General features: G+C 37.2%; 1 protein-coding gene across 4 annotated transcripts in view; it reads left to right on the top strand.

The window, feature by feature from the left end:
* The window catches only part of TMEM108 (transmembrane protein 108), a 364,038-nt gene that overhangs the window by 98,988 nt on the left and 237,813 nt on the right, over positions 1-27,237 (top strand). The window contains exon 1 of one of the 4 annotated variants that reach the window (XM_039243883.1): positions 437-499. The exons of the other annotated variants lie outside the window; for them this stretch is intronic. The gene's annotated coding sequence lies outside the window, so the exon portion shown is untranslated. Of the gene's footprint in view, positions 1-436; positions 500-27,237 lie in introns of those variants that run through there. 4 annotated transcript variants of the gene reach the window in all.

The raw sequence follows: 27,237 nt of genomic DNA, 5'->3' as shown, positions 1-27,237 counted from the left end.
ATGTTCCCTAAAAGTTGAATTTTCCCTGGAGTTAGCTTAAATTGAGCTCCTTAGAGCCCTCCACTCTTGCCCCATTGTCTTGAGCCTGTGGACATTTTTTTTTTTTTTTTTTTGCCTTGTGGTAAGAGAGGGCTCCAGTTTGCCCAATGGCTATGTGTACCCTGGGCCAATGCCCACAAAGGCTGACTTGGCAGCCTCCCTTACTGCAGCCAGTGATCCCCCAATAATAAATAAAGAGAAAAAAGCTAAGTCCCTTTAGAAGGGCTGGAACAGGCTAGTAGTTGCTAGGCAAGTTAAAGTAATTCAGTGTCCTTGCCAAACGTCTGCCATGCAAATAAGGAACTTTCAGGGAAGGGGAGTGAGATGGTGGTGCATGTTGGTTGCCATAGGAATGTTTCCCTGATTGGAACAAGACCACAGAGCTGAGAAAGGAAGACAGGCTGCATCTATGGCTCTTTCTGCTTGGAAATGGAAGCCCAAAGTGGGTGGTGCAGCAGAGGTAAAGCATGGGGACGAAGGAGCAAAACCCTAGGTTCTCTAGGGGTAGGGGCGTGGGAAAGCTATCAGGACAGCACATCCTCTGAAGGGAGGAAAGGCCCAGCAAATGAGACCCTAGATGCTCTATGAAATGAATGGTTTCTGAAGATAAAGTCAGGGGGAGAAGAAAAAATAGATTAACTCAGGAAAACTACATGATGAGCTCTTGTGCTATTCTGGAGACCTGAGACTTATTGGAGAAATTACAATTCAAATTAAATCAGGGAGAATTCCAATTAGAGTCTGGAATAAACCCAGGTTTAAGTTAGATGGAGGTTTAAGATAGTGGAATTTAGTGGAAAAATAGACTTAATTTGAAGGTAGGCATTTTTAATTTATGTAACTATTATGTTAGATTGTCTTTAATTCATAAAACAAAGGTAATGATTAAATATTTGTTAATGAATTGTGCTGCTGTATTTATTGAGTGCTATTTTATAGGGAAAATGCATCTGACCAAATTGTGCACTACCGGTGAAAAACCTTAAAGAGACCCTCTGAGGTGGGCTTACTGCACTATTAGTAAGCACCTTACTCATCCAGTAGCTGCTTCCAGAATGCCAGTTCAGGGTCCAAGCAGGTTTTAGCAAATATTGAACCTTGAATGTGATGTTTAACTTCTGTTTGATTAATCGATTATCTAGCTTTTTTAAAATGGAGGTGATAGCTGATGACTTTTGCTCAGAATGATGTGAGTATGGATGCTGCTCTCATTGAATACAACTTCTGGCATGGTATAAGATCCCAAGGTGCCTGTGATGATAAGGACAGCTTTATTTTGTTACTAGTGGTTTAAGTCAGAGATTTTTTTATTTTTTAGGCTACAGTATTAAGAGGAACTTTAACTAATAAAGGTTTACTTGTACATATGAAGTATATATATTTATTATCATTTGCCATATATTTGGTTCATGTGTTCCATGGGTATTTAAAATAGTTCCTTTTTTAGATTATATATGTATATATATCAGGATTATATGTAACTGTTGACTTTTTATGTAGTTTCTTTCTTGGGTCATGTAAAAGAAGATTAACAGAACATGATATTTATTCTCAAATATTTGAATTCTTGTAATGCAAAAACAGAAAAGATATGACGGAACCTGGATTAGGAGTTGCTGTGTTCTGTTTCAGGGATCACTCCCTTGGCTAGTTTCTTTCTTTTTTTTTTAAATTTTTTAATGTTTAATATTTTTTAATGAGCTGTTAGCAGAGAGCCCAACAAGGGGCTTGAACCCATGATCCATGAGATCGTGACCTGAGGTGAATTCAGACTCTCAACAGTCTGAGCTACCCAGGCACCCCCCCCTTGGCTAGTTTGAGTCTAGAATTTCAGTGTCAATTTTACTTTAGAGTTGATGCTGGTTGATTGACACAAATGAACTTATCTGAGACAAATTTGTAAACCAAATGCCAAATTTTAATTTACTGGAAGAATGTAATTAGAAAAACTATCTTTGAGTTCCTCAGATGGTATAACCTTTCCCTAGTATGATTTTGACAAAGAAGCCAAAATACATACTGGCTATAAATTTCTTTAAACAGCCACAACAGAAACATGATATTCTCTTTAAAAAAATAATTTTTTTTATGTCTATTTTTGAAGGTGAGAGAGAGACAGACAGACACAGACAGAGCATGAGCTGTGGAGGGGCATAGAGAGAGGGAGATACAGAGTCCGAAACAGGTTCCAGGCTTTGAGCTGTCAGCACAGAGCCCAATGTGGGGCTCGAACCCACAAACCATGAGATCATGACCTGAGCTGAAGTCAGATGCTTAACTGACTGAGCCACCCAGGTGCCCCAAAACATGATATTGTTAATCTAGATTCTCTAGACTCTAGAGCAGCACCATCCAATAAAAGCATAAGGTGAACCTCAAATGTGAGCCTTATATGTAATTTTAAATTTTCTAGTAGTCATTTAAAATAGTAAAAGGAAATAGGTGAAATTAAATTAACATATTAACCCAACATATATGTGCATATATATAATTTACCATTTAATAGTAATTAATAATGAGAGAGTTTGCTTTTTTTCATATTAGGTCTTGAAATAAACTACACATTTTACACTTATAGCACACATCAATTTGGACTCTAGATTTTTATAGAAATCTAAATTTGTATTTAGATTAAAATTTATAGTTAAAAAAGTAGATTCATATGATCAAATCATTCCAAACACGTATATCACTTTTCAGTAGGTGAATCAGTGTCTATATCTAAAATTTACCTAAAGTTAAATAAATATAAAATAAAATAGAATTGAGTTACTCAGTCACACTACCTATGTTTCAAGCACTCAGTAAAGACATAGGGCTTTTAGTGGCTATCATACTGGACAGTACAAGGCGGACTGCTTTTATCTAGCTGCTTTTCCTCACTGCCACATGCCTCTGATGGGAAGACCTATCTGAGAATCTAGTGGGGAGAGACTCTTGCTTTACAAACATGGAACTACAGACAGAGCTTATGCTCTTCAAAGGAAATTTCTACTTGAGCTGTATTACAACCTGCCTGGCAAGGAGTTATTTCTGTGGTTGACCACATTATCTCTATTTTTGCTTCCAAACACACCCCTCTCATTGTCTTTCCAACAGAGAAAAACATGCCAACACTGACAGTTTGCCTCAGGTTCCTCTGGTCCTCTACTCCATGTCAGTTCCTTTCCGTTGCATCAGTATATTCCTTGGTTGTAGGTGACCCCTTTATCTTCCTCATTGTTTCAGTTTCCACATTCAGCTCTCTTATCTTAGTGAAGTAGTCAAATGTTCAAATTGCAGGTTAGTTGGTAAGGTCACCGATAGTGAGGTAAATTTGATTGGTTTATGTTAATTTGAGTAAGAAAATTTTCCTCCTTTTCTCCTTGCTCCAGATTTCTAGGCCGACTGGGCCAAGAAACCTCCCCTTTACCCAAGGAAGTATCTTTCTTTGGAAAAATAAGGGTTCTTCCAGATAGCTACCTGTGGTCAGATCTGTTAACCTTAAAGAACCTCTCTTTTCCATAGACAGGAGGAATTAAGAAATGTTAGTAGATAGATCATGAGTTGGAAGGTAAAAACTCCACTTAGACTTGCCAGAATTTTTTGCCCTGCATCTTGGTTGAGTCTGAAACTTGTTCGGCACACAGGATAATAGTAAGTCCATCACGAGGCTGATACAGGGTGCAAAAGTTCGTAAGTTCCTGTTGAGTACCCGCCATGTTAAAGTGACATTACTGATGACAGTGTTGAAATTTACCCTTCATGTTCTGGAATATATAAAGTGAAAAGCAGTAACAGAAGCTTGCCAGGTCTAGAGAATGCTGTATTGTCCAAGACGGTAACAAGTACTGTCTTGGCAAGAAAGCTACGTTGGAAATTAGGAGCTGATGGACCTGTTGAGTCATTTTAAATCAGGCTGAATAGGAGTCCATATTGTGTCTTCCTCCTTACCATCAAAGTCAAATCATTTTAGATAGGGCTTTGTGGAATAAGTATTGGGGACAGCTGGAAGACCTTGGCTGCCAGTACCTAGTCTGTCAGCTATTTGGGGTGTGTCATAAGGAAAGTCATTGACTTGCTCTAGGCCTCGCTTTTCACCTGTCATGTGAGAGTGTTACACCAAATGGTCTTGAGTCCCCTTTCACTCATCACGTTTTGATCTAGTCTAATCCCACAGCTTCTTAGATGAGAAATAAAAGGCTTGCAAAATCTCTTCCTGAGATCACAAAGCAAGTGGGAGGCAGATCTGCAGTTATCATAGTCACGTGCTTTGTCTACCTCAAGGAGCTTCACTGTGCAAGAGGTAAAGTTGAACCAAATGAAGAATCTAGAAGGTTAGCTGGTTCTGTTTTTCCCCATAACATTCATTGGTCAACTGAATTGGAGATAGCTGGCTGAAGCCCCTAAACCCCCTAGGTTACCTGTTTTGTTTTGTTTTTTACCTCCTTCATATAACCAGTCAGTAATTCATCTCAGATATCTGTAAGTCCTCCAATGACCTCAAAAAAAAAGTGTATGTGTGTGTGTATGTATACCTCAAAATGAAAAAAAAAGTGTGTGTGTATACTGACACACACACAAACATATTCTTTGCTGCTGAAAATGCTTGATAACAAAGGGAAAATCAGTATGTGGAATGCAAATTTAAATTTGCATAAATATTTACCAAACAACTACTACAGCAAAGCACAGTAGAACAGAGGGCTGCTATGAGCTGCTCTTGTTGATGTTCCCAGTACAGGTTGGAGGCCCACTTCCAAGTGTGGGAGCAATATTTACAGATAAGAAGTTAAGCCTTTCTCTGGAGGGCTTCTTTTAGCTGGGCAAACCTAGGGGCCTGCAAACCCCTTTAGCCTGTCACTGAATTAAAAAAATAAAAAAAAAAAGAGGTGTCAAGAAAAGGAAACTTACTGATTGCCTGTTATGTACCAAGCATGCTAAGTATTTTATATATATTGACTCTTTTGATTCTGTAACTGCCCTGCAAGATAGATAGGTATTATTTTCATTTTACAGATCAATAAAAGTGCTCAGCAAAAATATGTAGCTTGCCTAGGGCCACATAATAAGTGAGCAGGGATTTTCTTTGGCTCTAAAATCTGATTACACTAGCATCCAATAGCAGATGGCAATATGTAGACCTCAGTAATTTCATTTTGGTTCCACTGAATTTGAGGAGGACTTATATCATACTGTGATGCCAACATAAATAGACCAAAATAAAAGATAAATACAGTAATGGAATAAATGTTGTTTATAAACAGAAATTGTTAACATGCATCTCAGAGATATTTTGAAGTAATTAAAAACAAAAATATTAAAGTTGGTTTTTTGTTTGTTTTGCAAAAATAGGTTTATAAACATAACCACTTATCAGCGTCAGTGATCAGCAGCAGCAGGTATAATGAATCCTAAATCAAATTTAACTTTCAGGGTGGTGCTTGCTGCTTTTTTGGGTGAAATACATTTCTATCCTTTTGATTTTTAGAAACCATGCTGTTGAGATTGTTGGTTCAGGATGACATTTGCATCCAGGATCTTTCTGTAGCTATGAAAGCTGTTGAGGTTATTTAATGCTGTAGCACAACAAACTTAGTATCTTATAGCGACAACTATATTTTGCCCACAGATCGGTAATTTGGGCAGGGCTCAACAGGGACAGTTCATCTCTGTTCCATTCAGCATCATCTGGATTGGCTTGGAGACTGGGGATTGCAGTCATCTGAAGCTCACTGACTCACTGTCTGGAGGGCTGGGGAGACTAAACACCTGGATTCCTCCAGCATCTCTTTTCCTTGTGGTCTGTCCAGCATGACAGCGTCAGGGTAGCCAGACTTCTTCTCTTCCAGCTCAGTGCTCTCAACACTTATGACCCAAGAAAGAGAAAGTCAGGGGGGATCCTTATCTTTTATGACCCACCCTAGAAAATCACACCGAATTCCTACCCTACTCATTGAAGCAGTTACAAAGGCCACTCAGTTTCAGTGGAAATGGAAATAGATCCCATCTTTTGATAAGGAAGTGGAAAGCTTCTGGAAGAGCATGGGGGACTGGAAATACTGTAGTAGCCATTTTTGGAAAATAGTCTGCTACATAGATAAGCCAGGCTACAGGTTACATGCTAGTGCCCAAGCCACATGTATTTCTGATCATTTGTCTCTCACCCAACGGAGCATATTGGCATGCAAATAAAATATTTCTTTCCCTTTGATTAAGCCCACCAAAAGTTACACTTTTGAAAAATAATTATCTGCAAGTTTTTGGCACCCAAACTCTATTTAGAAACATACTATTTGTAAAGCACTAGTGAATTAAGCTAATGAAGTATATAGTTGAGACTTTCCCTAAGTTTTCATCCTTGTTAAGCCGATGCCTGTTCGATGTTCCTGAATCCTCCTATTTCTGCTTTTCTGCTTTGTATGCAGAGGTAAACAACTGAATATTTATGTAAACAGCTTTATATAGAAATCTTTCCATTTCAAACTAAAAAGTAAAGACAATTGCATTTAAAATTGATTATTTCCTAAAGGGGTTTGTTCTAGCATTTTATAGTTTTTGCTTCTTCTTTTGAGATGAATGATTATTCAAGACACATTTTCAAAGTTGACAAAATTAGTAGCTTCTCCCAAGCTCTTCTTGCAAATTGTGGGATCCCTATGACATGACAGACAACAGACTTTTTGTATTAATTGGGCTGTTTGTTCTGGACCTTTTTAAAAAAATTTTTTTAAATGTTTTATTTCTGAGAGAGAGAGAGGCAGCATGAGCAGGGGAGGGTTAGAGAGAGAGGGAGATACAGAATCTGAAGCAGGCTCCAGACTCTGAGCTAGCTGTCAGCACAGAGCCCAATGTGGGGCTTGAACCCATGAACTGTGAGGTCATGACCTGAGCCAAAGTCGGATGCTTAACTGACTGAGGCACCCAGGCGCCCCTGGACCTTTTTTAAATCTATAAAATAATTCATCCATTATAAGAGAGAACATAATATTTGTAGGTACAGTTTAAAGAATTAAAAATATAAATACTCATGTGCTTACCATCCAAGTAAGAAGTAAACCATCACCTTCCCTTTGACCTGACTTTTGGGTTAATCATCACTTTTCTCTCTTTTGTCATATTACCATCTATACAGTCAAATCCTTCAGTTGTTTGAATCTTTTTACAGTGCTTTTCACTTCAATTAAAAACATTTCATATAAAGAGCTTGCCCATCTTGTGTTAAATTTATTCCTAGTACTCTAAATTTTTGTTGCTATTAATGATGTCATTCTGATTATTGCTGAATATAAATGTAGTTGATTTCTACAGAGTGGTTTTGTGAAAAATCAAATTTGTTAAATCTTACTAGAGAAAATAATTTGTCTTCTGTCTTTGGGGATTTCAACAAAACATATTGCCTATAAATGACAGCAGTTTTGTACCTTCCTTTATAATTTTTTTTTTTCTTATGGTTTTGCCCTGGCCAGGCTCACCAGAGCACTGCCGAATTATAATAGCTAGCACCCCAGTCTTCTTTCTGATTTTAAAAGAAATGCTTTTTTATTATTTTCATTATCAAGTGTATAATGTTCATTGTAAGTGGTTTTTTGTTTATTTTAATATCTTTTATCAGTCAAGGAAGTTTTTTTTTTCCTGTTAGTAGTCTGTTGAGTTTTTAAAATTGTGAGTGAAATGTTGAATTCTAGCAAATACGCTTTTGTGGCTAATGATTTAATCATTTGATTTTTTTCCCCTTTGTTACTGGGATGAATTACATTAACTGGTGTTCTAATAATAAATCAACTTTTCATTCCTTTGATAAACCAAATTATGTTTACAAGTAATTTGCTTAGAATTTTTCACCTATGTGAAATTGACCTTAAATCACATTTCTCATTCTATTTCTTTTTTTAAAGACATTTTATTTTTTTTGAAAGAGAGAGCGAGAGGAGGGGATAAGCAGAGGAAGAGGGAGAGAAAGAATTTTAAGGAGGCTCCACACTTAGCACAAAGCCCAATGTGGGGCTCAGTCTCACAACTGTGAGATTATGACCTGAGCTGAAATCAAGAGTTGGTTAGACAGTCACCCAGGTGCCCCTTTATTTCTTAATTTAGAATCAACGTTATGTTGAAAGAGTTGGGGGGTGTTTCCTCTTTTTCTATCCTCTGGAAGATTGGAAGAGTAAGACGAGAATTCTGTTCCATGAACATCTCCTGGAACTTGGCTCAACCTTATAAGGAAGCTGTCTGAGCCTAGTGATTTCTTCATTGGAAGATTTTAAATTATCAATTCAAGTTATTCAAAAGCTATAGGACTTTTGAATTCAAGTTTTCTATTTTAGTCATATTTGGTAAGTTATAGCAATATTTTTTTTTAGATATTTATCCATTTCACCTAAGTTTTTAAACACATTGAGCTAAAGTTGTTGAAAATATCTCACTATTTATTAGTTGTATCATTTATAGTTCTATTTTTCTTTTTCAGCCCTATGATTTATGCATCCCATGAGAATTGCCTCCCCCCCACCCCTGATTAATCATACTAGAAGCTTCTCTATTTTCTTAGTTTTTACCAAGACCCAGTATTTGGCTTTGCTGATCATTTCTATTATGTATTTTTTAATCTTTTTCATTAATTCCCTTTAAAAATTTTTTAATGTTTATTTTTGAGAGAGCGAGAGAATGCAGAGGAGAGGAAGAGAGAGAGGTAGATAGAGGATCTGAAGTGGGCCCTGTGCTGCCAGCAGAGAGCCTGATGTGGGGCTTGAACTCTAGAACCATGAGATCATGACCTGAGCCAAAGTCTGACGCTTAACTGACTGAGCCATTTAGGTGCCCCATTAATTTCTTAATCTTACTTCTCTACCTTTTTTAATTGGATGAATACCCCATTAATTTGGAACTTTTCTTCTTTTCTAATGTAAACATATAAGGTTACAAACTTCCCTTTATATTTTGGCTCCCTTCCTCAAGTTTTGATAGGACAATTTGTTATTTGCTTTTAAGAATTTTCCAGTTTCCATTTTTATTTCTTCTTTGGTTGTGAGGTGCTTTGAAATATGTTTTTCTCTAAACTTGTAAATGTATGAGTTTTCTAGTTTTCTTTTAAAATATATTTCTAATATTTAATTGTATTACAGTAAAAGAATCTTTTGAAATTTATTGGTGCTATCATTATAGTTTAGTTTTCAAAATTGTGTAATATATCACTAATTGTTGCATTTAATACTCTACATGTGTTCTGTATTGTTAAAAAGCTTATTAAGCTGTTTAAAACTCCTCAATCCTTACTAATATTTTATTTGTTGAAGCTGTCAGTTACTAGGAGAGTTGTATTGCAGTTTCTCCCTCTGGTGATGGATTTGTCTATATCTTCTTGTTACCATATCAATTTTTGCCTTGCAAATTTCGAGATAATATTAATAGGTACACACAAATGTATAATGCTTTTGCATGTGTCTTGTTCCATGTTTTAGGTATATCTTTCACAAGCAACATGTAGCTAGATTTTTGTTCAGCTTAAAAATATTTACCTTTAGGGGCGCCTGGGTGGCTTAGTCGGTTAAGCGTCCGACTTTCGCTTAGGTCATGATCTCGCGGTTCGTGGGTTCGAGCCCCGCGTCGGGCTCTGTGCTGACTGCCATCTCAGAGCCTGGAGCCTGTTTCATCTGTGACTCCCTCTCTCTCTGACCCTCCTTTGCTCACGCTGTCTCTCTCTCTCTCCTAAAAATAAAAAAAAAAAAAAAAAAATTTACCTTTAGTTAGAAAACTGGGTCCATAGCATTCGTTGCAATTAATGACACATTTATACTTCTTGCACTGTTTTATGTATTTTTATCAATGTTTTCTATTTTTCCCCTTTCCCCTTTTTGCCATATTTTGAATGGATAATTTCCTTCCCCCTTCCTCCCCATTCCAGTTTTTTCTCTTATTTCTTTGGAGGTTATATGTTTTATGTCTATTCTCTTAATAGTCATTGTTGCTCTTTTAATGGGCATACTTTAAAAATTTTCTATTTAATGAGTATGTTACCACTCATGCTCCAAAATTCAAAGACTTCTCTCTCCTCAGGTTCCCTGCCCCCATCCCCCACCCCGACACACATAGGTTGCAAATTTTTCTTACAGTTTTAAGTAATGTTTGCTTAGTTTTACTTACCCATCTATTAACCAGTGTTTTTCCTCATTGTTACTTTCATCCTTCTTTTTGAAGTATGTCTTTTAGAATTTCTTTAGTGAGTCTTTCTTTAATAGCAGATTCCATGCTACATATCATTGATACAGAGATGAATAAGATACACTTGCATAACTTATGTAATTGCAGTGTAAACTAAGTGCAAAAGTAAGTATCAGGACAAAGTGCAGATAGGGAGAGCTAAGTGTAGGGAATGTGGAAGGGCATCTCTGGAAGGACTATGGGCTATGGGTGTGTTCATGGAACATTCATCAGCTCAGCGGGCTGGAACTTAGGCGGGGGTTGGTGCCAGATGGAGCTCGAGAGGTTAGCTAGTTAGTGGGTTGTGAAGAGCCTTAAATGCCAAACTGAAGGCAACAGAAAGTTGGGGGATGTTTAAAGCAGTAGAGTGACATGATTAAATGCATTATTTGGAAGTGATATGTGTGACTATGTGGAGGACAATGAGTTGCAATAGTCACCTGAGAGGAGGCTGAGTCAAAGTAAAGATAATGAAGAGGAGAGATGAAATTTTAAAAGACATTGACACGTAAAATCTTAATAACAGATTTAAAGCAGAGAGGCTTGGGGGATGTATTCCAAGGACTCTTAATTTAGAGGACTGGCAAGGTTGAGGTGGTGTGCACGTTTGGGAGTGGAGGGAAGGTGTCATTGGGGAGAGAGAATGATTTTTTATAATGTAAATCATTTGACTTTTCAAGACAAATGGTGGGTTGGTTATTGAAGAATTAGTAGTTGAGGTATTTGCAATGTCTCTGAGCTGAAAACTCAGCAACACTTTTTTTTTTTTTTTATATATTTCATCATTCTGGTCATTAATGTTTTTCCTTCTTTAGCTTTCTGATTTACAATATAAATCTTTGTTTCAGGATGCAAAGGTATATTTTCAGCAATAAATATAATTAAGAGTTGAATTTCAGTTAACTGTTAAATCAGGAAATGTAGCACTGCCTTCACTGCTGTTTGAAAAATTACTGTGACTGGGAAGTGATTGTTCTTGGTCATTGGGACCTCTTGTTTGAGGTCTGTTTTTATCTTAGCCTGTTTGCAGGAGAAAGGGAAGGAATACAGAAGCAGAGCAAGGGAAGAGGAGATGGAAAAAAAAATTCTCCCTTTAATAAGCATATTGGCAGAACTTATGCTTCCTACCTGCTGTGTGGAGTTTTTTTGTTTGTTTGTTTGTTTGTTTACTTATTTGTTCTGCACATCACTTATTTTTTTCCCATATTCAGTAATAATTGACATACATTACTGTTCAAGTCCTACAGCATCATGATTTGATTTACATATACTGTCAAATGATTACCACAATAGGTTCAGATAACATCCATCTTCTTATGTAGATATAAAAAGAAAATAGCAAAAGGAAAAAAATTTCTCCTTGTGCTGAGAACTCTTGGATTTACTCTCCTAACAAATTTCCTATGTATCATAAACAGTGTTAGCTGTAGTCATCATGTTGTGCACGACATCGATAGTATTTATTCCTCTTATAATTCTGTAAGTGGCAGTTTGTACCTTTTGGTCACCTTCCTCCAATTCCCCTTCTCCCCATTCCCTTTTTTTGATAACCACAAGTCTGATGTCTTTCTATAGCAGTGTTTTTTGTTTTTGTTTTGGGGGGGTTAGATTACACATGTAAGTGAAATTATATAGTGTTTATCTTTCTCTATCTGAAATCCATCTGTGTTGTTGAAAATGGAAGAATTTCCTAATGTTTTATGGTTAAATAATATTCCATTGTATATATACATTTGACCTTTGAACAGTGTGAGTGTTCTGGGTGCCAGTTAGTCCCCTGCACAGTTGAAAATCCATGTGTAACTTCTGCCTCTCCAAAAACTTAGCCACTAATAGCCTGCTGTTGACTTGAAGCTTCACCAATAATATAGTTATTTAAGACCTTTTTTGTGTTATGTGTGTTACATACATGTTCTTAAAGTAAGCTAGAGAAAAATGTTACTAAGAAAATTGTAAGAGAAAATCCATTTACAGTATACTGTAAAATATCCATGATAAGTGAACCCACATAGTTCAAACCTATGTTGGTCAGTGATCAAATGTACAACTTCTTTATTGATTCACCCATTAGTGGACACTTAGGTTTTTTTCTGTGTCTTGCCTATTGTAAATAATGCTGCTATGAAAAGGAGGGTGCAAATATCTCTTTAATGCAGTGATTTCATTTCCTTTGGATATATACCCAGAAATGATATTGATGGATCACATGGTAGTTCTATTTTTTTTTAAGATCTTCCGTACTGTTTTCCATTGTGGTTATGCCAATTTATATTCCCACCAGCAGAATACAAGAGTGCCCTTTTCTTGTCTTTTTGATAAAGGCCACCATGTTAATAGTTGTGAAGTGATATCTCAGTGTTTTAATTTAAATTTCCTTAATGATGATTGAACATCTTTCCATGTGCCTGTTGACCTTCTTCTATCACTTCTCCCCAAAACAGACCATAATAGCAGGCCCCACCTACCCAGACATCGCCAGCAGACACACCCCAAAACCCAAACTGAGTAAGTGGTAAAGAACAATCTCTGCCAAAGTAAACCTGCAAAGTTTAGAAAAGGAGCTCCATTACTTGAATGCACAGATACCAGTGTAAAAAATCAAGGATAACATAAATATGACATCCCCAAAGGAAACTAATAAAGCTCTAAGAAGTGACCCTAAAGGAAAAGGAGATCTATGAACTATCAAACAATTTAGAATAATCCTCTTAAGGAAGTTCAGCCAACTACAAGAAAACACAGCTAACTAAACAAAATTAGAAAACAATGCATGAACAGAATGTTGTGCAGGATTCATACAGTCCTGGGCTTTTCTCCACTGGCAGAATTTGATTACTGTTTCAATCTCCTTACTAGTAATTGGCCCATTCAGTTACTCTTGAGGGAGAGTATCTTGGTGATGTCACTCTCCTCCCTGCTGTTTTCAGCTAGCAAGATCAGATTCTCCCCCTAGAGATTATTGCCTAGCCTATGAACCCAGAGGAGGGTTTCCCTTTTGATGCATGAGTCATCACAGTGACTCAATGACTTACTGTCGCTCACATAATAATGGCACTGAGCACTGCTGAGAATTGAGAGGAACTTCTCCCTGCTGCCTGTGAAGTAGCTTTGACAGCAGGTGTGTCAGCTTGAAACCTGAGCAGCTATTCACCTTCTACCTGGTACCATCACATAGTGCTCTGGACTCAGGCATGCAAGCACAGTGTCCCATCACATACAACCATTTCTTGGCAGAAGAAGAAGTTGGCCAGGGGGTTTGGGAAAGATTTAAAAAAAAAATCACATACTATAAAATGTTTTCTTTGAGGAACTATACTCTGTCTGGCAGCATCATGATCTGAAATAATTCCTAGTCTTTTTATATTGTTGGTGGTGATTGACCCATAGGATCCTGCTATGTGGATCAGCTGCTTTTAAAATATCTGATCTTTTAGAAGTGACTCAGGAGGAAAAGTGTCAAGTAAAAGTTAATCATTTCATTCTAGTCAAAACAAAAAATAGAATTTGAGTTAAATTGCAGGATGAGTATTTTTTTTTCAAAAATTAGAATTGTGACAAAATATATCCCTGCATGCATGCAGACAAGTTTGTCACTATAAGCACCTGCCTGTGGATTGCATTGGTAAGGCAGGAAGTGAGGAACAGTTGATGACAGGCACATATGAATAGTGTTGGGCATTTTATGTAAATTCATTTAATTGATTGTGCAATTCAGGAAACTTAGAGAGTAAGGAAACTATTCAAGGTCATTGAGCAGGTACTTGGTGGCCACAGTTCAAATCCATATATAATCAGTTGCAAAATTTATACCACATTGCCTCCAAGCATGTTTTGGTGGTTTGTTTGTTTGAGAGAACAGATGTTTCTGTGATGAATTAGTCTCACCCAGGTGTTTTCCCTTGATAGAGATACCATCCTTCTATGCCTGTCCCAGATTCCAGACTTGTGTCCCTGGATACTGTTTCCAAGTTACAGTACACACATGATAGAAAAAAGTGAAAAGGGGGCTCACTCTACACTGCAATAGCTAGCCAGCCCAACTGCATTCTTTGCTTTGTACCCCTTATTGGGTACCTCTTAGGTTACTTGTCAGTGATGTTTTTACACTTGTAAAATTTCTGATTGTCGTTATTACAAAGATAGATTATACAAAGTTCTGAACAGCAAAGATGTCAGCTGTATAAGTGGAGGGATTTGTTCATTATTTTTCCTAGCAACTTAAAATTGACTAAATGCTAAGGATGAGTCAAATGTCAAGCCATCATGAAAGATAGGAACATAAAGGTTATCTTGGGAGCAGATTTCCTTGGTACCAACCTGCACGAGCTTCCTGCATTCCACCAAGCTTGAGAAAAAGAGCCTTGAATTCACATGGAATGTTCTGTTGTCTCTAAGAGAACTTATAATCACTTGTTTGAACAAACAGAATTTCTAATAAGAGGGCTTGAGGACATGCATGGATAGCCTTTTATTATGGGAAGAAGCCATGTTAGAAATTCTTTGTTATAAAGATGTAAATGTTAGTACTTAATAGTTTTGGATAGCAATTAGAGGTGGAGTGTATATCTATGTCCTGGTCATTTTCCCAAGTACTCAACCAGAAACCTAGATTATTTTTAGCAGAGGTTGTCACCCACAAAGCATATAAAATGAAGAGCTAGAACCAGGAATTGGGAGTTATGAAAAAGTGGAGCAGAAGGTAAGAGGAACATTTAAGAGCAATGGCCATAACATAGGTCATCATTCATGGGACAGGTGTGATCCACTCTCCAGTGTAGAGTTTATCATCTGTTTAAGAATTCACAAAGAGTGACTTCCTGAAGAAACGTCTATTATTCCTTCTTCCTTCTAAAGAATTCTCAAGAGAAGAGAGTAAAACAAAGGGAAGAGAGACTAAATATAAGACAAAGATTAGGGAAGATCTTTATATTTGGTACAGATAGTCCAAATCAGTTTTTGTTTGTTAGTTTTTGTGCCACTTTTTTGTAGGTAAATGAATTCTGGAGACTGTTGTAAATGAAAACAGGAGACTCTGTTGATTTTCTACTAATTTCTTTTTAGAAATTCATACCCTTAAACTGCTCAGAGGTTTTGAATTTCTTATCTATGTAATAAAGGAGGCATTATAGATGATCATAGTGGGTAAGTATAAATGAGTTTAGTTATCATTTGGTGTGGTAGACACACAATGACTAGAAGAAAATCAGCCAAGGACAAGTAGCTCATTAGAGCTGTCTGGTTTCTGTTGAGCATGCACAGCCTTCCAGATCACCAGAGATAAGGGTGATCTTAGCTAGGCACTCTCTGGCTATTTCCTTCCCTGGGTCTCCCTATTAAAATTTCTGGCTGGTCTGCCATTTTGGTACTTTACCAGCCAGTATGAAGGGCTCAGGCTACCCCTGATGTTAGCCTTTCCCACAGAGTTCTCCACCTGCTAAGCCTGGGGGAAAATTTCTAGGTAGTGGAGCTGAGGTAGAAGGGGCAAGGAACTGGAGCAATTCCTGGCTAAAATATAACAGACTCTCACCTTTCTGAGATTCAGTAGGTTTTCTTGAATAAATCCTCAATTTGTTGTACGCCTTCTGTCACTTTCCAGATTGGTTAAATGGTTTTTTTTGTTTGTTTGTTTTCTTATTGAAATATGATTGACATGTAACATTGTATTGCTTTCAGGCATACAACATAATTATTTGATATATGTATATATTATTACATGGTTACCACAAGTTTAGTTAATATCCATAAGGGTATATAGTTACATTTTTTGTATGTAATGAGAACTTTTAAGATTTACTCTCTTAACTACTTTCAAAAGTACAGTGTTAACTATAGTCATCATGCTATGTGTTACATCTCCTGGCCTTATTTATCTTATAACTGGAAGTGTGTACCTTTTCACCACCCTGACTCATTTTACCTGTCTCCCCCCTTCCTCCCACTCCTGCCTCAGGTAACCACAAATTTGTTCTGTGTATCTATGTAGTTTTTCATTTTTTGTTTTTGTTTTATTTATGACTTTATTCATCTATTGATGGACGCCTAGGTTTTTTTATATCTTGACAATTTTTTTTTACTTTTATTTTTTAAAGTAATCTCTACTCCTAACATAGGGCTCAAACCACACCCCCAAGATCAAGAGTTGCATGCTGTAATGACTGAGCCAGCCAGGTGCCCCCACTGGCTATTATAAATAGTGCTGCGTTGAACATAGGGGTGCATCTATCTTTTAGGATTAGTGTTTTCATTTCTTCAGATAAATACTTGAGAGTGGAATTGCTGGTTCTGTGGTAATTCTTAATTTTTTGAAGAACCTCCACATTGTTTTCTATAATGGCTGCAGGAATATACACTTCCACCAACAGTGCACAAAGGTTCCCTTTTCTCCACATCTTCAACACGTTATTTATTTGCCTTTTTGTTAATAGCCTTTCTAACAGGTATGAGATAATAGCTCACTGTAGTTTTGATTTGCATTTTCCTGATGATTAGTGATGTTGAGCATTTTTCCATGTATCTGTTGGCCATTTGTATGTCACTTTTGGAAAAATGTCTATCCAGATTCTCTGTTTTTTAATTGGATTTTTTTTGTTTGTTTTGCTCTTGTGCTATAGGAGTTTTCTTTATATTTTGGATGCTCACCCTTATCAGATACATGGTTTGAAAATATTTTCTCCAATTTTGTGGTTGGCTTTTCATGTTGCTGCTAACTTCCTTTGTTGTGCAGAAGCTTTTTGTTTGATGTAGTCCCACTTGTTTTGTGTGTTTTTTGTCCTTTACTTTTGATGTCAAATTGAAAATAAAAGGGGCTCCTTGGTGGCTCAGTCAGTTAAGCATCCAGCTCTTAATTTTGCCTCATGTCATGATCTCATAGTTCATGAGATCAAGCCCCACATCGGGTTCTATACCCACAGGGCAGGGGCCTGCTTGGGATTCTCTCTCCCTCTCCCTCTCTGTCTCTGCCCCTACCATGCTTGTGTGTACTCTTTTGGTCTCTCTCTCTCTTTTTTTTTTTTTTTTAATTTTTTTAATTTATTTTTGAGAGAGAGACAGCATGAGCAGGGGAGGGTCAGAGAGAGAGGGAGACACAGAATCTGAAACAGGCTCCAGGCTCTGAGCTGTCAGCACAGAGTCCGACGCGGGGCTCGAACCCACGAACTGTGAGATTATGACCTGAACTGAAGTCGGACGCTTAACCGACTGAGCCACCCCGGCGCCCCTTGGTCTCTCTCTCAAAATAAATAAACATTTTTTAAAAATCCAAAAACAAAACAAAAAAACAATTGCCAAGACTGAGGACTCTCAGAGATTACTCTGAGATTCAAGTAATCTCGGAGATTACTCTCTATGTTGTCTTCTAGGAGTTTTGTGATTTCAGGTCTTATGTTTAAGCCTTTAATCCATTTTCAGTTGATTTTTTGTGTATGTTGTAAGATAGTCCATTTTCATTGTTTTGCATGTGGCTGTCCATTTTTCTCAGTACCACTGATTGTAGGGACTGTCTTTTCCCCATTGTATATCTTGGCTCCTTTGTCATGGTTTAATGATCACGAAGGCTTTTTTTTTTCCTAGGCTTTCTGTTCTATTCCATTGTTCTGTGTGTGTGTGTGTGTGTGTGTGTGTGTGTGTGTGTGTGTGTGTGTGTATGTGTGTTTATGCCAATACCATACTGTTCTGACTACTATAGGTTTGTAATATAGTTTGAAAACAGGAGTGTGATGCTTCCAGCTTTGTTTTTTTTTTTTTTCCTCAAGATTGCTCTGGGCTTTTTTTTGTGCTCTCATACAAATTTTAATATGTTTGTTCTATGACAAATGTCATTGGAATTTTGATAGGGGTTACTATGAATCTGTAACCTGCCTTGGGTAGTATGGACATTTTAACAATATTAATTGTTCCAGTCCATGAGCTTGAGCTATCTTTCCACTTATTTGGGTCTTCAGTGATTTAAAATTTTCACACCTTTCACCTTCTTCATTAAATTTGTTCCTAGGTACTTTCTTGTTAATGCAATTGTTAATAGGACTGTTTTCTAATTTCTCTTATGGTTAGTTATTAGTGTATAAAAATGTTCTCTATATGCACTTGGTTGAGAGTTTTTATCACGAATGAATGTTGAATTTGGAAATGCTTATTCTGCAATTATTGAGGCAATCATGTGATTTTTATCCTTCATTTTGTTAATGTGGTATGTCACATTGATTTGTAGATGTTGAGCCAACTTTACATCCCTGGAAAGAAATCCCACTGGTTCATAGAGTATGGTCATTTAAATATATTGTTAAATTCAGTTTGCTAATATTTTGTTGAATATTTTTGCATCTGTATTCATCAGAGATATTGACCTGTAATTTCTTATAGTTTTCTTGTCTGGTTTTGGTATCAGGGTAATGGTGGCCTCACAAAATGAGTTTGGATGTTTTCCCTCCTCTTCTATTTTTTGGAAGAGTTTGAGAAAGATGGTATTAATTCTTTTTCAAATGTTTGGTACAATTCATCAGTAAAACCATCTGGTCCTGGACTCTTGTTTGTTGAGAGATTTCCAACTAATGATTCAATCTGTTTATTAGGAATTGGTCTATTCTTATTTTCTACCTTTTCATGATTCAGCATTAGTAGATTGTATGTTGCTAGGAATTTTTCCATTTCTACTAGGTTATCTAATTTGTTGGCATATAATTGTTCATGATGGTCTCTTATCCTTTGTATTTTTCTGGTATCCATTGTAACATGTCCTCTTTGATTTCTGATTTTGAATCCTTTTTTTTTTTAATCTTGGTGAGTCTAGCTGAAAGTTTTTTTAATTTGTTTATGTTTTCAAAAAACCGTCTCTTAATTTAATGGATCTTTTATATTGTCTTTTTAATTTCTATTTTGTTTATTTACACTCTTGATCTTTATTTCAATGAATTTCATTGTTTTCAACAAATTGTCCAGGTTTGTTATTGCTTTGGGTCGGGAGATTATTTGCTAAGCTCCTCACTCAGCCATTTAAGAAATTCTGTCTCTTCATAAAATATTACTCAAAATCTATTTTCCAATCTTACGACTTCAAATTCATGCAAATATGCTCTACTTAAATACATCTGAGTCTTCAGTTATCTCCTGTTATCCCTGCAGATGCAGTTTATCATGACTTGGTCTTAAACCATACTGATTTAATGGAAGCAGTCAGCTATGTATATTACCTCATGATCTCTTGGTAACTGGAAAAATCATGTCAGTAGGCATTATGCTGCAAATGGTAGAATTATCTATGAATTTTGTATTTCAGAAGATAGGTTGAACAGAAAGAATATTATTAGCTGGACAGTTTTGCACTTTAATAACTGACAAGTTTACAAGTTTTTTGTTTTGAGGAGGAAAGTCTGAGCAGGATACAGTTTAGGGGTGGTAAAGAGTCTTTTTAAAATGTTCTCACAAAATAGGATTCAGTACAAAGTTGATTGCTGTGATCTCAATTTATTCTTTTCATTTATCCCCTTCCATTTCCGGCACGTAACAAATCTTGAGCCATAATCACATTTGAGTGATGGAAAAATGTCACAGCACCAAGAGATAGAAAATTCAAATGAAATCTGGTTCTGAGAATGGGATAGCAATTTGTCATAGTTTATTATTTTATCTTCCATAATCATTCTATATTGGGCTATTAAAATTTTTTAAATACTTGTAAATGCCTCTCCCTTCTCCCCCCAAAAATATTTGCATATGCCATTTTGAGTCCCACCTCAGTAGTGATATTGGCTGTGTCTACCCTAGTAGATTGGGGGAAGGGCACTGACTGTAGGGTTCACTCAAAGGATCCAGCATACCCAGTCACAGCAGTGCTGCTCAAATAAAGGTTAAAATTATAACATCAAAGTTGGGGGAGTTGATATTCAGGAGAATGTAAGTCCAGATAGTCTAAGCCCCTGAGGAAAACAGACTACAGACATTTTTTAAGGTAAGGCTAGTTCTGAAGCTGTGGTTCCAGCAGGGCCATGGTGGCTAATACAGACCCACAGTCAGTAACTAGGATATTGAAAGCAGAGCCTGCCCCCTGGGCAGCTGACAGTCAGAGGTGGATGAGGAGGACCTAAATTACAAGGCTGACAGGACAAGTTGGGCAGTGTTGGAAGCAGAAAACTGCAACAAGGTAGCTAGGGTGCCTGGGGTTCACTCTGGTCGCCTTAGACACACTTGGGCAAGAGTTAACAAAATCCGCCTCAGACCCTACCTGCCCATGGAATGAGCTACTGATATCCAGATAAGTAACCTGGCTGAGCCTGCTGGCTAAAGGTCTTTTGGAGCCTATAGTTGGGCTGAGGCAGGGGACAGGGACTAACCTATACAGTCATCTTCTCAGTGCCAGGGAGATGTCATTGTCTTTATTCGTAGTTAGAGTTGATTAATAACTACTGCTGCTACTCAGGATGACACTAATATCAGAAGGCCCAAATAATATGGAGGAAAATATCCTCTCTTATTTTCATGATTCTTATTGCTGGCTGAAAAGGGGAGGGGAGGACCCTAGGTTAATGGATATGACCCTGGAATGGAAGTTGAAAGTGGTTGGCTCATCAAAATCATGAAATTTGGGATGAATCTTATTTTTCTGCTGTCCTGGATGCTGTTGGTTAGGGTTTCTCAACCTTGGTACAATGAATATTTTGAGCCAGATAATTATTTATTATGGGGGAGGCGAGGTTGTTCCTGTGTTGTAGGATGTCTAGTAGCATCTAAAACAAGGGTCAGGATTGGGTACATAAGGAAAGAGGATCCGAGAATGGAAGTAGCATTTAAGGATAGACAGTATTTAACCTGTGTTCTCATGGGAGGTAGCTCAGCTAGCGAAGCAAATCTGAGCATATTGTCAGGGAACTGTGAAAACCTTCCCCTGCTCATAGTGGAGCTCTGTGTTGTGAATAGAGGGAGGGAGGCTGGGCTATGGAGCTGCTACACTGAAGAAGAGTCCCACACTTCCTATTTCCCTGCTCCCTGAAAATCACACCCTGGGCATGAAGCTAGTTCTAGAAAATGGGCCTTGTGTGTATTCAGTGTAATTCTACTCCCCTCTCTCTTCATGTGGTGAAATATAGTAATAAACTATCTGCCAGTAGTTTCAAATAACAACCCATGCCCCCTCATTATGAATTCTACCTGGGTGAGATCATAAGTGAACTTAGCTAACAATGAGTTATCACCATGTTCCGGGCGCTATCCTAAATGCTTTACATCTCTTAATTCATTTATTTTTCACAACCACCCTAGTTGTATTATGTTGTTATTTTCTTGAGTTTATGTATGAGGAAACTGACGCATGAGAAGTTATATGAGGTTATACAACTAATTAGTGGCTTAAACAGGATTTGAATGTAGGTGTTATATCTGTAGTCTGTGCTTTTAATCTATACTATACTCTCTACCATTTATGCTGATAAATTGTCATGTGTAACAGAGACAGCAAAAGACTACATAGGAAAACAAGTGTGTAGCACGAAAGACTTACCTATTCATACCCAGAGCCTCTGGCCTCTTCAAAATCCAAAACTATTCCTGAGACATGGACTTGTCTTCTGGGAGTCTATATTCTTAAAGCTGAATTTAAAAGCAGCTCATTGTTTGAAATTAATATCACTAACTACATGGGTATATTAAAAGTACTAGAAACATTTTGTTTTAGTCTGGATCTTTTTCAATTGGATTTTTTGAATTTGTCTCATTTCTGGATTTTATAGACTAATATATTCAATTCACACTTCCCGTGATGTTAAAGTATATTGTATTTACCTAGACCTGTTTTTAAAAATGCTTTGTGTTTATAAAGTGCATTTTCTTTTATCTTTTTAAAAAATTTTTAATGTTTATTTTTGTGGCGGGGGGAGAGAGAAAGAGCACATGAGTGAGCGAGCGCTCAAGCAGGGAGGGGCAGAGAGCGAGGGAGACACAGAATCTGAAGCAGGCTCCAGGCTCTGAGCCGTTAGCACAGAGCCCGATGTGGGGCTTGAACCCATGAACTGTGAGATCATGACTTGAGCTGAAGTCAGATGCTTAACCGACTGAGCCACCCAGATGCCCCTAAAGTGCATTTTCAATGCAGTATTTTTATCCTCATAACAGCTCCAGAAGACAACTGCTTATGAGGCAGAACAGTTTGCATTCATCTTTATATTACTTCACCTTTTATTGCCCGGTGTGGAAAAAAATGTAATCATTTTTCAGATGAAACGGCCAGAGAGAGATGAAGCCTATTACCCGAGGAGGATAGAAGCAGAGTTTAGGTGTGGAATTCCTTTTAGCCCCTAGATGTGCTGTATTGTACAAGGAGGGAAGCACTGTAATGAGGAGCAGAGACCCCGTGTTCTGCCTCACCCTGGCTGCCTTGCCAGCCCCAGTGCATGCCTTTCTCTGCCTTTACTCATATTTCCCTAGCCTGTAGTGCTCCCTCTTTTCTCCTCTCCTCTGATATTCCAAGTTAGGAATTATCCCATAAGGGAAGGGAAGGCTCACCTCTTACCAGTATGTTAGATATTGGCCAAGTTTCTTGACCTCCCTGGAGCCTCACTTTTCTGACCTCTAAAATGTAGTCAAGGTGACCTGCCACTACCTACTGAGAAGATTTTGTTAAAAGAAACTCATTTAATGACCATTTCTGTGTTGTTTTTACCTTTCAGTCTGGCCTAAGACTCACCTATTTTAAGAAATCCTTCTTTAATTAAAATCCTTTGTCTCATTAGAAACTCTTCTGCTGAGAATGCTCAAATAAATCCTTTGGTGCTGAATTAAAGTTGGAGGCATCAGTAAGAACTCATGTATATTTTGATGTACATATGGAAGCATGGGTATCTGTATAGACATAGGTTAATACGTGTAAATATATTTTTTGACTGTCCCCTCAGATGATCAGTAGTTAGAAATAGCAACACCCTTGTAGCAGTGAGTGCATACCTAGTGCTCAGATCTTGGTTTCTAAATACCATTTTCCAGTAAAATGAATCTGTGCTCCTTGTAGAAATGGCTGATTCCATGGTTGGGAGAGGAAAATGCCAGATGAACTTAGAGCCTCTTGTAATGCCTGAAAGTAAGGAAATGCTCAAGAAAAATGAGAATATGTGAAAAGGATACAGAATCTAATCTAAAATTATCTCCAGTGTTCAAAGCCAGAGCAGTTTAACAACAAAATAAATCAATATAGTATTATACACCCCAAAAAATAAAATAAATATCAATGATACCATACTAATATAAATGGGAGAAGGGATATTCCTTACAAAACAATTTCAATTATTAAATATAGAAGAGATGAGAGAATTAGAAAAATTATCATTAGAACAGCACAGTAAATTGCTATAGATGATCTGTTGATTACTAAAATTAGAGCAAAAACTTTGAGAAACAGGGGATTTATATAGATTTCAAATTATCTCTCCCAAAATAGTTATTACTATGGTTGTTTTCACATATGCTGACAAATTCTTTGAGACTTCTTCCTCCAGGAGGTGAAGCTTAATACCTTTCTCCCTGAGTGTGAGTTGGACTTGGTGACTCACTTCTAATGAAGAGTCCCTGGAAAAGGATCATTAGTAACCTTACAGTTAAGAAATCTGGAAAATGCCACGTTAGCCATGTGATCAGGAAGTAAATCACCATCGGTAGTGAATCATGCATACATCATGTATACCCTTATATGATGGAATGAGAATACTTTGCCTCTTTGGTGGTCTTCCTCCAAGTCCACAACCCCAAATTAAGGGGAATTCTACAAAATGCCTTTACTCTTGAGAAGTACCAAGGTCATGAAAGAATAAAGACAAGGAAAGATGAGAGGTTGAAAAAGGCACAGGAGACATGACAGTTAAATGTCATATTTAGTTAAATGTCATGTATGTCAGTCCTGGACTGAATCTAGGAACAGAAGAAGGATGTAGGAGAGGAAAAATTCTCCTATATCTTCTTGGGCTCTCTGATGTCACTGAGTTACAGTGACATAAAACTATTAACAGAAAACCATACAAATTTTATTACACTTTTGCATGTATGTGAGGGCCTTCATAAGAGTATGAAGAAGTGATTAGAGCAGAAAGCATTTATGCTGTTTAGACAAAGAAATAACATATTTGTGAAGAAATTACCAGGGTTTAGGGTAGGGGCAGTAAATTGTGGAGAAATGACTAGGGGAAATATAGGATGGGAGGGAAACTAGTGGAAGATACGGATTATTTTAGTACGTTTGTTTGTATAGATCCATTTTAGTACCAGTTCCCAGTGTCTGATGAGTTGGATGTTCTCTTCCTGGTACAAGGAAGGTACCATTATTATGGGAAATTTTATGGCCTGTTTTTAGGTAGAAAAGGGAAGGTCAGAGAGCCCTTCCTGAATCTGTTTCTCAAATGAATTTACCCCAAAATAATCAATGTGCCAAATGCATATTTGGGGTGGCACATCCTGAACACCTTGAAGGATATTAGTGAAAACAAATGGGGAAATTCAAATGAAGTTGTAGTTAATAATATTGTCCTACTGTTAATTTCATAGTTCAGTACCATGATTATATAAGATGTTAGCATCAAGGGAAGCTGGGTAAATGATACACAGGAACTCAGTACTATCTTTGCAACTCTTTTATATATCTAAAATTATTTCAAAATAAAAAGTTTAAAAGTTTTTCCCTTATATTTTTGTTCTGCATGTCTTCATTTGCAACACTTGCATTTATAGACTCCCCAGGGCCATAGTCGACTATTTATTTACTTAGGAATTACTAAGGAATTTTACTCTTAAAAATGTGTATGGGGCCGCCTGGGTGGCTCAGTCGGTTAAGCATCCGACTTCGGCTCAGGCCTCTCTCTCTGACCCTTCCCTGCTCACACTGTCTCTCTCGCTCTCGGAAATAAATAAAAAAAATTTTAAAAAATGTGTATGGTCTCCTAGTTATTATATAAGCACTAAAAAAATTAACTTTTTTGTAACTTCCTTGGTTCCAAATAGAATTCCCTTAAAATATTTTTAACGAATGGATAAACAAATGAGCAGAAATTTATTGAGAAAACTGGAAAATTATTGAAATACACTCAGTAAATATTCAGTGCATGCAGGTTTGTTATTTGGTTGGGTTTTGATTGTTTTGTTTTTATTCGGTAAGGTTTTTATTAACCACACCTTCCTCTAAGAGTGAGTTAGACTCTTTGGTAGGTGATTTTTAAGCAAATGGACCATTTTTCTCAACTATGCTCATATCATAAACAGTAGAACAGTATCCTCAAAGACTGGGTGTTAGATGTCAGCCATAGTTTACATGTATTACTCACTACCGATAAAAAAGGATCTAACATTGGCCTGTGTTTTCTTAATTTTAAAATTATTCAGGGTTAAGGCGCCTGGATGGCTCAGTCAGTTGAGCATCTGACTCTTGATTTTGGCTATGGTCATGATTTCACGGTTTATGGGATCGGGCTCCACACTAACAAGCATGGTGCCTGCTTGGGATCATCTCTCTCTTTTTCTCTCTCTTTCCCTGCCCCTCCCCTGTGCATGTGCGTGTGTGTTCTCTTTCTCTCAAACATTTAAATATGAAAATAATAAAAATATTCAAGGTCTTTTAAGGTTAGCAGACTTGAATTCTTAGCCAGGTGTTTCCTCAGGTTATAAAGCTCAACCTCATACAATATAATTAAATTGTGCTGGTGGGATATACATTATCTGAAAAGTTTGTTTGCTACTACTTTAAGTTTCAAAGAATCTATAAAAGTAATAATTAAAATCTGTATGATAGCAGTTTTTCTTAGGGGCAGTGGGGAAATGCGTAGGATAACTTTGGAGCCAGAGAGCCAGGTTTTGTTGAGGACGTGGTATTGTCCTTTTGTTTCTACAGCCATTAATTGTTTTCAATGTTGTTTGAGAGAGAGACAGAGAGAGAGCGAAAACAAGTGGGGGAGGGACAGAGAGAAAGAGAAAATCCCTAGCAGGTTCTGTGTGCTGTCAGCACAGAATCCCAACATGGGGCTCCACCCCATGAAATCATGACTTGAGCCAAAATCAAGAGTCAGATACTTAACTGACGAATTCACCACCCAGGCGCCCCCTAGGGGCATTAATTTTTTAAAATATTATCTTCTTGAGGGAGGACACTACTTGTTGCATAGAATTATGTTTTTAGTTAGGTGATGTTAACAGTGGAAAAAGTGAGTTTTTGTCAGGCATGAATGATGTTGAATTTTCTCAGATGCTTTTTCTACATCTATTGCAATGATCCTATGCTTTCTATCCTTCATTTTGTTGATGTGGTGTATCATGTTGATTGATTTGTGAATATTGAACCATTCTTGCATCCCCAGTATAAATCCCAATTGATTGCAGTGAATGATCTTTTTCTATATTGTCATATGCGATTAGCTAATATTTGTTGAGGATTTTTTTTTGCTTCTATGTTCATCAGAAATATTGGCCTTTAGTTTTCTTTTTTCATAGTGTCTTTGTCTGATTTTGGCATCAGGGTAATGCTGGACTTGTAGAATGTATTTAAAAGTTTTTCTTTCTCTCTCTCCATTTTTAATAGTTTGAGGAGAATAGGTATTAACTCTCATCTAAATTTTTGGTAGATTTCACCTGTGAATCTACCTGGTCCTTGGGGAGGCATCCTGTTTGGGTGGAGGCAGGCAGCACAGACAGTGAAAGAATTCACCTAAGGCATAATGAAGGTGTTAGAAGTTTACTTGAATGCATTGTAAGGGAGCAGCAGGTAGGACAGCAAAGGAGAGATTGTCTGCCACTAGGCGGTGGTGAGGGGCTATAGCTACAGGATGGAGTGAGGGGCTTTGGGAATGTATGGAATTTTCCCTATTTTGGTAACTGTGCCTGGCTGGTTATGAGTAGCCCACTGGTTAGTTAGGGCCTATGGCTAAATGAGCCTGTTTTTGTCAGCTCAAAGCCTGTTGTGAGCTCTTTTACCTTGGTTAAGTTTCCATTGCTGAGGCCTGTTGACTAAAAGCAGCCTCTATGGTCCTAGACTTTTTTTTTTTTTTTTAAGTTTTTTGATTGCCAATT

This window comes from Hyaena hyaena, unplaced genomic scaffold, assembly GCF_003009895.1.
Source record: "Hyaena hyaena isolate Hyena2069 unplaced genomic scaffold, ASM300989v1 scaffold_234, whole genome shotgun sequence".
NCBI lineage: Eukaryota > Metazoa > Chordata > Mammalia > Carnivora > Hyaenidae > Hyaena > Hyaena hyaena.
This window is presented reverse-complemented; position numbering and strand designations above follow the sequence as displayed.